This window comes from Uranotaenia lowii, chromosome 3 (assembly GCF_029784155.1).
Source record: "Uranotaenia lowii strain MFRU-FL chromosome 3, ASM2978415v1, whole genome shotgun sequence".
NCBI lineage: Eukaryota > Metazoa > Arthropoda > Insecta > Diptera > Culicidae > Uranotaenia > Uranotaenia lowii.
The window spans coordinates 180,469,580-180,482,585 of record NC_073693.1 but is presented as its reverse complement, the minus strand read 5'-3'; the positions used below and the strand labels follow the sequence as shown (position 1 = coordinate 180,482,585).

The 13,006-nt window shown below is 36.0% G+C and overlaps 1 protein-coding gene across 1 annotated transcript in view; it reads left to right on the top strand.

The window, feature by feature from the left end:
• The first annotated feature begins 5,918 nt into the window (after positions 1-5,918).
• Positions 5,919-13,006, top strand: part of LOC129758244 (longitudinals lacking protein) — a 50,104-nt gene continuing 43,016 nt past the window's right edge. Inside the window, exon 1 of the mRNA XM_055755713.1 lies at positions 5,919-6,070. The gene's annotated coding sequence lies outside the window, so the exon portion shown is untranslated. The remainder of the gene's footprint in view (positions 6,071-13,006) is intronic.

The window sequence follows — 13,006 nt, the reverse complement described above, 5'->3', positions numbered from 1 at the left end:
GTTCGAATTCATCATTCAATCAGTTGCTTCAACCTGATGCCCAAGCTCCAAACCACGCCAATTAATATTGATCCCGGAATCCTGTCGGCTGTTTCATTCGCCAGAGATCGTACCTCCGGATGAACCGAAGTTAACCATTACCGGGTCTCTAGAAAGGATAAAAGCTAAGTATTCTCTCCATGTTTTTTCGATGTCACATGTTGAACTATCATGATATTTTCTGTAATTTTGATAACAGGATTTCCATTTACTATAATATCCTAATTTTGCTAAAACTTTTACTGCTGGAATTCAAATGTGTGCGTATCTTAGTCTAATATCTTTTATTTGTTAAAAATTACTATGAATTAATTATTTTAATGATCATCGTTGTATTCTAAATATTCTAAGATATGAAAAAAATAATTACTTTGACAGTTGTCTATCAAAATATTATTGCCTCGTATCAGTCAGTTAAATTTATTGTTGAATCGTTAGTGAATCGCGAATAAGAAAATTCTTTAAAACGTTCGTTACAATTCACTATCAACTAAATTGGAATAGTCTTAGCCAAAACATTTTTTTGCAAATTCTACGGAGAATCACATCACTGGTTATTTATTCATATATGTGATTCCTACTATTCTATATGTGCCAGTCAAGTTGAGCCTTCGTTTAGTATTTTTGAAGCAAAGAAGCATAGATTTATAACAATGCTTGTTTGAATTTAAAGTTAGGAAAATCAGTTTTATGTGAGCTCGAGTCTGCAAGAGATTTTTCAATACTATAAATCTTCTACTTATTTATGTCACATGTACATATGTCAGGAAATATTTGTGTTTTAAATCTGATGAAATTCTATTAGAAATTGTTCGGATTGTGTCGTATTTTACAATGATTGGGTGTTGGACACTCCCGTTGAAAAAATGTAAAAGAGGTTTTTAATATAAATAATTATACTGCGATGCATCTCTAAAAAGTTTTTTCGTATTTGAATTAACTATTCAAAGCTAGTTCTAAGTTAAATAAAACCACTTGGTAATTGATATAATAATGTTCACCAATTCAGCTCTCTATATACATATGAAAGAAGTCTTTCACTGCAATAGGGGAGATAAGGACATACCGAGTACCCGGGGCGTAATAAGCACTCCTCTTTTCCACAAAAGTACTAATTTTCTCAAATAAATTTTTATGAGGACAGTTTTGTAGTTCCTATAGTATTAATTTTTCAGCAAAAAAGAAATCTCCGTATCATCTGAGAGCAATTTTTTTCTATTGTCTCTGGAATTGCTTAGGTATTCGAGCTTTTCAGATACGAACTTCGATTTGGTAGGCTGATAGTTCTAAACACTGCTTTCAGTTAACATTTACAGAACAATTTTAAATATTTTGAGAAGCATAGCATAACACATGTGCAAAATTATAATAAATTACAATAATATATTGAAATTGATCAATGATGAATTGTATTTTTTGTTCGACATTCAAAATATAACAAAGATTCTATTATTTTTCCAAAAAGAAACAGGAGTTAAAGAATTTACATTTTAGTTAACTATACATCATTTGCAACTTTTTGAAATAATCTTGTTGAATTTGTTGATATCAAAAGACGGTCTCTTTAAAAAAGGTTGGGTTTATTATAGTTTACAAATATCAGCCGAAGAAAAATTTTAAATTAAATAATTTTTATTTTTACTTTATCTACATTGTTTTAATAGAGAGATTGTTACGCTAGTGGGCCAATATATGTTATTCACGATAAGTTTTATAATTTTTCCGTTAACTGATGTACATGTCTCTAGATTTTTTGTTTTGTTGTGTAGAGTTAAAAAACATTTTGTTAGGAACAATGAAAGTACCGGAGAATAGGTTCACTAAGATCTATACACTTGTCAAAGGTGTCTCCTGATCATATCCCTTTTCCCCCATCCCTTCAACAATTTTTTTTGCTAGGATGCAGAGGTGACCTCGGTCCTAAAGCATGAAGTTATAATCTGTCATCCCTTTCTCTCATTTTCCTATCTATCTATTGGCTACTAGGACGTGGCCGGCGCCGTTATTGATGTATAAAGAGAGAGCATCAGTTTTGTTCATTGCGAATGTGTTGTCAATCCCAGACACCATTCTTTTGACCTCTGGGCAAAATTGATGGCCTCGGTCAATCACGGAGTAGCAACCATTGGTGATGTAGAATTCATTCTACTGAGCCACACCAGCGGTTATGGAATTCGAAATGCTTTAGTACTATTATGATGGAACGAACTATGGAAAACAAGAAGTTTATATCATTTATATCCGAATTCATAACGGCATTTCGGTTTCAATGACTTAAGGTGGATGTGAGTAGTCAATCAAGCTAAGCTAAGCTAAGCTAAGCTAAAACATCTGGGCGGCTCTAAGGCGACGAGGGGTCCCAGAGAAACTAGTCCATCTCATCGAAGCACAATACGAGGCATTTTCGTGCAAGGTCTTGCACGATGGTGTCTTGTCCGAACCAATCCCGGTAACTGCTGGAGTGAGACAAGGATGTATCTTATCACCGCTACTTTTCCTCATCGTAATGGATGAGATTCTGACTGGATCGATCGACTGTGCACCGAACCGAGGATTGCCGTGGAATCCTTTAACAATGGAGCAACTGAACGACCTTGACCTGGCTGACGATATTGTTTTGCTCGCCCAAACACAACCGGACATGCAGAGCAAACTCGACGACCTCACCGAAAGTTCCAAGGCAGCAGGTCTCAAAGTCAATGTCGGAAAGACCAAGTCGATGGAGATCAACACAGGAAATCCCTCCAGTTTCATGGTAGCTGGGCAACAAGTTGAGAAAGTGGAGTGCTTCCAGTATCTTGGGAGCCAGATAACGCCTGATGGTGGTACCAGGAAAGACATCGAAACCCGGATCAGAAAGGCCCGATTTGCGTTTGCGAGTCTCCGAAACATCTGGCGGTCATGCCAGATCTCAAACGTCAAATCCGTATTGCTGTACGGGTGCGAAACTTGGTGCACATATGCGGTGACGACGCGAAAACTGCAAGTATTTGTAAACCGCTGCCTGCGGAACATCATCCGCGCTTGGTGGCCTGGCAACTGGATCTCGAATGAGGAACTACATCGCCGGTGTCATCAAAGGGCGCTAGAAATCGAGATTCGGGAACGTAAGTGGAGATGGATTGGGCACACGCTGCGAAAAGATGAAAACGAGATTTGCAGAGAGGCGCTTGACTGGAATCCAGAAGGTCATCGAAGAAGAGGCAGGCCCAGAAACTCGTGGCGGCGAAGCCTGCCGCTGAAATCCGAACTGTTGACGAGAATCTTGACTGGGACCAGGTGAAGACGCTGGCTCCGGATCGTCAACAGTGGAGGTCTTTTACCACGGCCCTATGCACCGGTGGATCGGCGCGGGATCATTAAGTAAGTAAGTAAGTTATAGCTTTGACACCTGCCTGACCGCTGCTGGTACTCTTATAGGTATTGCGGTTACTGGGAAAATTTCTAATCGCGCGACGATAGCCTTCCGTGCGGTAGGCTAGCCGGAGCAGTAAACACAGTTAAAAAATTCACTTTTACTCACTAATTTCATTGAAAAGTGAAGAAGTAAATTCTTGAATCAATCTTCCAATCTAATGATCTAATGCAAAATAATTTTTGCAATAGAGGATAAAACATGAAGTCATCGGAATGAAATATTATTATTCTTAGAATTCATTGAGATTGAATTAATTACGAGCGTTAAAATCCCAGACAAAACAAAAAACAATCTACATTATTGAAAACACATTTTTCCATAGCCTGAGAATTAACGAATTTGGCATGACGAAGATTTTTGATGCGATAAATGCGTCTTTGATACTTTATATGCTGGTCGAATTCAATTATGTTGTCGTTAAAATGTAACAAATCGTATATGAGAAGTTAAAAAAAAGGAGTTGTGTACGGTGAATAATCTATTATAGGAAATAATACCATTCGCATCGCAAAATATTGAACTGCGCACTCATAACTGCGAAATTTGTGCGATTTGTCAAATCAGTATAAAATCTGACGGTTTTCTACACGCTAACCGACCGCTTTTCAGTTAAACTTTATACGGATAACTCCGACTGCAAATCGTCGTCGAACTCTAAACTTATTTAAACAACTACAGGTTTTCATTTTTTTTTCGTGATTTTGTCCGCTGATTGACCCCATCGCAAACAGGTTTTTTTTATTATCTCTTTCATTGAAAATGGGATTTCGTGCAATGTTTTGCAGTCGTAGTTATCCGTACAAAGTTTGACTGAAAAGAGGTTAGCGTGAAGAACTCCGACAGATTGTACACTGATTTGACAGGTCGCACGAATGTACAAGTTCGCACAAATGTCGCAGTCATGAGTGCGCAGTCCAATTTAGTGCGCTGCGATTAATATTATTCATTTTTCTGTGATTTTGATCGCTGATTGACCAAGCTCAAGGCAAACACATTTTTTTGTTTTAAAAACAATAGATAATCCAATAATAATATTTGGTATACATGTTTGTTTGACAACTTTTTATTAAATCATCTTTCAATGTTTTCCGCTTGTTCATCCGATTTAATTTCAGTCGATAAATAATCCTTATGTAGAACAATGCTCATTTTTTCTTGAATACTGTAATTTTTTTTCACAGTGGTACCCTACGGGAGCCCAAATCAGCTATCGCAGAAATAGAAAAAAAAAGAGTAGATCAGCAATATTTATGTCTACTCTCGATTGTAAAACTATACAGTCAAAATGTCCCCCGATTCTGTCATAAAACCTTGAACGAACTATTCACAGCGTAGCAACCGTCAAATTTGAGTGCAATCGAATTAGTGTGTACAATATTTTGGCGCCAAATCAGCGCGTCCCACATACTAGCACAAAGTTGAATAGTACATGCTGTATTACACAGAATATAATCTGGCTTCACTGGTCCTAGGTCAGACAACAACAATTTAAAATGGAGACGCATTCAGTCGACGTGGAACCGAGCTCCGGTGTGCTTTTAAACTAAGAAAAGGTAAGTTGAGCGATGTTTATAAAAATCCTCTTTATTAATTTTCCTTTATTCTGATTACAGCCTTACGAGCCGGGCAAGCTGCCAGAACATCTTTCTTCGAAGGATTCAGGTCTTAAAAATCCACAGCAGGAGCTCTGAAGCAGGATGATGACAACCCGAATGTGCCCCAGGAGATCATGGCATTGTTCCGTCCATCACGACGGTGCGCTCCATGCAGTGATCACTTCAGCCCCAGCCAGCGTAATACCGCGTTGAGCCGAAAACATGAAAAAATCCTGTCGTCAGCACCTAAAAGGCAAACAGCAACAAGATCCGGCTGCGGTGTCCAGTTTTATTACGACCAAGTCGAAGGAAGATACCATTTTTGTGTGAAATTTTTAATTATTAAAGTGAAAGTGTTCTTAAAGTGATAATTATAACGAAGTGAAATAAATAAAAGTAGAGAACCTAATTGTCTTTTTTCATTTTGAAATCATTTTGAATGCCATGGAAATTTGGAGCTCACTAATACATACAAATTCACACTAGAATTCACTCACACATAAGCACTTACATATTGCACAAATACATTCAAAACATGAGAAATGTCAACGAGATCTGTCATCCTGAACCGGGAAACCAGTTTCAAGTAGAATCGGTTGGGCCATTTAATGCTTGAATTCAATGGGAGGAATGCTTGAAGAATGCTTGGAATCCAAGCATTCCAAGCATTTATTTTATTAAGCGGGTCCGTCAATCGCTGTCAGATTAAATTTTCAAAAATAAACCCCAACTTCATTTCAGAGTGTACGAGAGCCGCGGTCGCTGTTGTTATTTTCTCTTTTCTTTTTCTCTCTCAAAAGCTTTCGGTACTCTCTCGAAAGGCACGCACACAATCAAATGTGTCATGTAGATTGTGAAAATAGGGGTTCTTTCATCCGATCAAAGTTTCTGCTCGTTCAAAGTGAGTTTGAGAAGAGAACAAACTGGTCGCCATTGTGGAAAATTGCACGAATTTCAATTATTGAGGTGAAGTGAAGTATTAAATTTGTGATATTAAATGAAGACTGTGCTAATTAAGGTAAGTTTAAAGTTTGATTACCAATTGATTTATTTCAAGATTAGGAAACAGTGAAAAATGTTTCCGTAATTAATTCTAGGAATGTGGTCATGATTTCTCTAGAATAGAAAATTAATGTTATATTTTTAGTAATGTAATGAGCTTTTATAAGTGCGAAAAATGTTAGTTTTGGCGAAATTTGGATGAATTCCTGCGTTTTAGGGGTTTGAAATAAGTAAAATTGAATTTTGTGGATAACAGTGTCCGCCATTTTGTTTTATGTTGGCTTTGTTCAATTTCGGAAAATCAGCCATAATTGTATTTTTGTAATGAGATACTTTTTCTTATGTAGTTGTAAGTGCGAATGAAGTTTCTCGGCAACCCATCGCTTCGCCTCGCCAGGCCTAATGTTAGCTTATGGGCCAGAACGTAATATTTGCTATTTTTGTTGTGTTGAATCGTGGATCCTAGGCTGAGGGAAAAGATCGTTCCTGTGTGCAGATGTTGGTGAATATAATATTCAAAATATGCCTCGTGGGCAGCTAGAGCCTGGTCTGGTCTGGCCTGGCCTGAGTGACACATTTTCATATGCGTATGTGTATGCTGTTTTGAGTCAGCCAGCGACCACAAATTAAGGAGCTCGAGGAAAACCAAGAATACTACGATGATGATGGAGGTTTTGTAGTAGATCGCAAACACACACAAAGATGTACCCGTTTTCCAGAGATTGTTGGGGAATGCTGCACAGAGCTAGAGCTACACACGACACAGGGCATGGCATGGGTCGAGCTTTCGTTTCTGTACCCGCCGCCTACGATATTTTCATGGTAAATTATACCTTCGGTTGATTTCTGCGTTATATCGTTGAGGGTGGCAGTGTGTTGAAACAGGCTTTAGTTTGATATGTTTGTGTTTTAGTGTATGCTAAGTCCGGGGAAGTTTTAGGACAGTGATTGCCAGCGAAATACGCGTAAGAGCGAAAGAGAAACCGCAGCATTTTTGTCCGGTTAGAAAAAGATAAATAAAAATCAACATCGTAACTACATGATTCGGATTTAAGCTCGAGGGCAACAGCTAACAGCAGCAATTCGATCGTGTGCTGTACGGCGATTCGCTGAAGAGGTTGGAAATTGCCAACCCAAGATAAATCATTTTAATGCTCTCGGATGATGTCATCCTGTCATATACCTTCAGCCAAGAAAACAGACTCGGTGGAAGATCATGAATTTGAATTTATTTTGAAGGGCGGCTTAAGAAATGCAGTTCACAGTTTACATGTTATTTTTAAATGAATTGAACAAAATTTGACATGTAAAGTAAGCAAGTTTTCTTCGTAGTATTATTGATAGATATTTTTGGTATACCAAAAAATCCATTTACGATCTATAGATGTCAAGAAACCACCTTCGAGAGCGTTCGTTTATGATTTACGAACGCCAACCCGAATAGCAAAATATTGTAACCAAACAATAAATATAAAAGTTAGTGAATGATTTGAAACAGCGTAAAAACGTTTAGGAAACGATAATATATTTAAAAAAAAATTGAGGTAATGAATAGAAATTGAATAAGTTGAAACAGCTGAAAAATTAGCGGGCAATTTGCACGCAAAATAATCTGCACATAGCGCCTTCGTGAAAAACTACTTAATTTTTAACCAAATTATTTTCACGTAAATGCTACGAATATGTAAACGCGTCCCTATAGGAATTGATGCTTGATAAAAATCACCTACAACTTACGTGAATTTCAACACGATGTGATGGTGAAATGTTTGTCGATTTTAATTTTGCTCTCCTTTTTTTCTTGCTATACATAGCAATAAGAATACCAAACATTTTTCGAACACTGTTCGAATTGTTTGTCGATTTTAAGTTTTCTCTCCCTTTTTCTTGCTATGAATAATGATAAGAATGTCTAACATCATTATAAATTTAAAATAATTTTATAATTCACTACCACTATTGTCAATGCAGTTGAAATCCGAAGTTTTCGCAGTGATGAACAATTCTTCTTACACCCCGGCGATTGGCAACCCGTTCTTTTGTTTGGTTCCTCTCGGTTCCACTCGGAAGATGTTTGAAAGATGTTTGGTCAACATGAAATGTCGCCGTCGCTGATGTTGACGAAAACTCCGGTTTGGGAACTCAGCGACAATTTTAATTTTGAACGGTAACTTTGAGGCTACCGTAATTTCGAACAATAAACTTAAACTTAATCACTTTCATTATATCAATCTCTATCACTTGAATGAAAAATAAAAACTGGATTCCGGGTGGTTGATCAACGCCAGCGCTTGGTTGTTATGATCCTGTAGAATTTGAAAAATATAAATTTATTAAAATTTAAATACTTGTTCATTGTGCCATGAATTCCGGGAGTTTCGCCAAAGCATGATCAGCGGACGTGACCAGACTTCCAGAAGCTTTCCCGAAGCTAGAATAAAACACAAGCAAACTGCAGTTTAATTTTAAATAATTTTCGACGGGTTATCAATAAACACTTATCTCCTTGGGTTCCGCGCAGGATGTTCAGTGTGATTTACTGCTCATCTTCAGACGTTGAATGTTCCTGAGCTGTCACATCCGTACAGTTTTTACAGCGAAATAAATATCAATATGTAAAGCTGATTGACGACAAATACCTTTTCCCATTAGAATTTACTAACACACGCTTGAAAAAATTGCAATCTATCCACTTAGATTTTACGTGAAATACATGTGTCAGACATTTGAAAGCACAAGTCACACGTAGGATCAACGGGATACCACAAAAGCTTAGTTTACGTGAAAAATCACGTATATTTAATTTCTAAATGATTTTGCGTGTGGACATCCGTACAAAAATTTTTAAGAAATGTTCGTAAAATTTGCGAATATGTCATTTATGTCATTCCATTTATTCAACCATTTTTAATAAAAATTAAGATTGATTTCGCATGAATGCAAGTGAGATGCAGCTAGAATTTGAATACAACTTTAGACAGATACCGTGTTTTTTCTGGGGGGGGGGGGGGGGAGAAAGAATAGCTTTTTGTTTCCATCGTCGTGTCGTATATGACGGCTACCTACTTGAAACATTAGATCAAGTAGCTAAGTCAGTATAGTATGTAAACTGAACTGAAAGTTAATGGTAACTGACAAGCTACGTTAAAGTTAATAAATTAAAAATGTTTTTCTATTCAACGATGGTTATGTAAAAGCTTTAGTTTTCCTTATTGACATTTTATTTGTTTCCTTTTCATGTTCTAAATTTTTTAGACAAATTAGCTTGGAAATCAGTGGACCAAATTGTAGAAATTTGGTATTTTAAAGTTTCATGTTTGGCTTTTTTTTTAAAAAAAAAAGGTCATAGTTAAAATTATCAATAATAAGTAGTCATTCTGAATTTAACTCCCGGCACAAAAAACATAATAAGTGTAATGCCTTGATTAAACCATTTGTAAATAAAAAAAACATTATGAATTTGACATTCTGCAAAAAAAAAAAATGATTCAAAACTATTCTCAAAAATAAATGTGAAAGCTTGAACCGACATCTATAACATCCACCTTTGCAGTCCAAAAAAAATGTTCCCCCTTTATGCTGTCGCTTTTTTCATGTTGAGTTCCTTTTCTATGAACCCCCTTTTATGGCAATATCCTGCCCTTCGTTGGCAAACATCTGGCCCGATTGTCGGGAAAACAGCGGTTACTAAAAAAAAGGACGCCACAGCCAGAGCCTGCATATTTATTTTTTTGGTGATGGGTATTAAGTGTCACTACTCTATGACTGCAACCTTTAACACTTACAGTCACTTTCGATGTTTCGGAGATGTTATAATAAAAACACTTGTTTATCAGTTGATGACCAAATGTAAACTGATCATATATTTTGTATGATAAGATCACGAACCGTATTGTGGTGGGTAGAGAGAACACTTCTCTCTCTCACATACATTAAGTAAGCGAAACGGTATTCGCGCTTAAGGTCGAATGACATAATAATTCTCCCCTTTTAAAATATTACTTACATAAATACATAATACACCTATTCAATTTCATTTGAGCTTTACCCTTTGATTACTGAGTGCTATTCTTTTATTTTTAATTCTTGCTGATCTTCTAACTGTTTCTAATTCAGAATTTATTTCATTTGAATATTCATCTTGATTACATAATTTTGATTCATTGCCGAAACCTTCGAAATCTTCTTCATCTTCTATCGACAATTTTCTTTTTCTATTTTTGGATACAATGGGTACAAGAATGTTTTGTCGAGATGGCATTCTATTCTGTATCCTCATCTGATCTTTGTGGACATTTGTAGTCACGCTTCCACACGCCACCTGAAATGTGTTCAAAGATATTCGTTTTATAAATGATGCTTCTATCCATTTCGCAAACTCATGCTGTCTATAGTTTTTTATCCACACTTTGTCACCTAACACTAAACTTTCAAACTTATCACTTGATTTGTTTTTGTCAACGGTAATTTGCTTTCGGTGTTTATATTCAACGGGTTGCTCAATCATATTTCTCGAGAAATGATATTTTGGGTTAATCAGATCTATGAGTGTTTTTGGCCTATACTTAAATATTTTTTCTGATGGAAATCTTTCCTCACTAGTTACACATGTATTTCTATAATTGAAAAGGAAGTAATTTAACTGGTCTTCAGTATCCCATGACTTGATTTCTGGCTCCAACATATACTTTTTTAACACATCTTTCACCAGCCTTACCATCCTTTCTGCCTGACCATTACTTGAAGGATGATAAGGTGGACTCTTAAGAACTTCGATCCCTTGATTTTTTAGAAAGTTGATAAAGGTTTGTGAACTAAACGGAGGGCCATTGTCTGTTACTACGATATCTGGTAAACCAAAAACAGAAAATATTTTAGCAAATTTCTTGATTACTTTGGATGCGTCCGTACCATGTTTCATCCATTCTATTTCGATCCATTTAGAATAGCTGTCAACAATTATTAAAAATATTTTTTGTCCCAAATAAAAAAAATCCGCATGTATCCTGCTAAATGGTTTTGTTGTCGGAATCCAATAGGAATCCTTTACTTTCGTCGGCTCTATCGCCATTCTACAGCATGTGATACAATTTCGTACATGTTGTTCAATATTGGAATTTATTCCTTCCCAATAAACAGTTTTTCTAGCAAGCTGCTTCATTTTAACGATTCCGGAATGATTTACATGCAACAACTTCAATATTTTTGGAATAAGACTCTTTGGTATCACCACCCGATTTTGAAAAAGTAAACAGCCTTTCATTATTTCTAAATCAACTTGTTTTGAAAACATATTTTTAAATTCTTTTTCAATTCTTTGTGGCCAACCTAATTGAACAAATTTAGAGACCTGATTTAAGATGTTATCTTTTTCTGTTTCCATAGCAACTTTTGAATAGTCTAAAGGCACAGTGCTCTCATAATTTAAATGTTGTATAACTGTTGTATCAAGGTTTGGAGGAACATTTTCTAGCAGAGGAAATCTTGAGCAGAAATCAGCATTTGCAAGCTTTTCCCCTTTTCTGTAGCATATTTCGAAATCATATATCGACAACTCTAATATATATCTCTGCAATCTAGTAACAAAGATTGAGTTTTTTCCTTCTTTACCGAAAATACCCATAAGAGGTTTATGGTCCGTATAAACCGTGAACTTGTGGCCATAAAGATATTTGTGGAACTTCTTGATAGTACACACAAGTGCCAGAGCCTCTAAATGTAATATAGGGTATGATTTTTGTGCGTTATTTAACGAAAAGGATGTAAAGCTAATGGGTTTCTCTTCTCCATTTACCACTTGTGCCAAAACTCCACCCAATCCATAGTTACAAGCGTCTGTTATAACAACCAAAGGCTTGGTAGGATCATAAAAATCTAACATTTTTGATTTTAGCAAGGCATTTTTACTTAGTTCAAAAGATTTCTGACAATCAATTGTCCAGTTAAATTTACTATCTTTTTTCAACAACTTATAAAGTGGTGAAAGCTGAAATGCAAGTTTAGGCACAAATTTACCATAGTAATTTATAAGTCCCAGATACGACTTCAATTCAGTTGTATTCCTTGGTATGGATGCATTTTTTATAGTTGTAAGTTTATCAGGGCAAGGACTCAACCCTTTGTGTGAAATAATATGTCCCAAATAAGATAATTCGGATACAAAAAACTTACATTTCTGCCAATTTACCTTAATGTTAGCTATTGACAAACGCTTTAGTACAAGAATTAATCGTTTTTTACACTCTTCAGCATTTCTCCCTGAAATCAAAACATCGTCTAAATAAACAGAAACCCCTTCAATATTATCTAAAATTCTCTCCATCGTGCTCTGAAAAATGGCACAGCTAGAAGATACACCCTGAGGTAGCCTATTATATGTGAATAGCCCCTTAATTGTGTTTATCACCATAAATTTTTTACTTTTCTCTGATAAAGATAACTGTGTGTAAGCTCCTTCAAGATCTAAAACACAAAATGTAGTACAGCCCGACAATTTAGCAAAAATATCTTGTGCCACAGGTAGGGGGTAAGTATTCGGAATAATACATTTATTTATAGATACCTTGCAATCTATAACTAAACGTATATCCTGATTTTTCTTCACTACAGCAATAACTGGCGAAGCCCATTCGCTGGTTTCTATTGGAGTTATTACATTTTCTTTTTCTAACTTCTCTAAATGCTCTAAAACCTTCTCCCTAAGACCATAGGGAACGTCATAGGCTTTTTTAAATATGGGTTTATTATCTTTTAATACAAGTTCTGCTTCATATCCGCGAATAGGCTCAGAAAAATCTTTTTCAAAAACGTTCGAAAACTTTGTCTTCAATTCTGCAATTATAGAATCTTTATGCGGAAATACAGAAACATGTTTAATACTTGAGGTTTGCCTAGCGAATGTATCTCTCCATCGAGGGAAAAATACATCTAACCATTCTCTTCCTAACAGCGG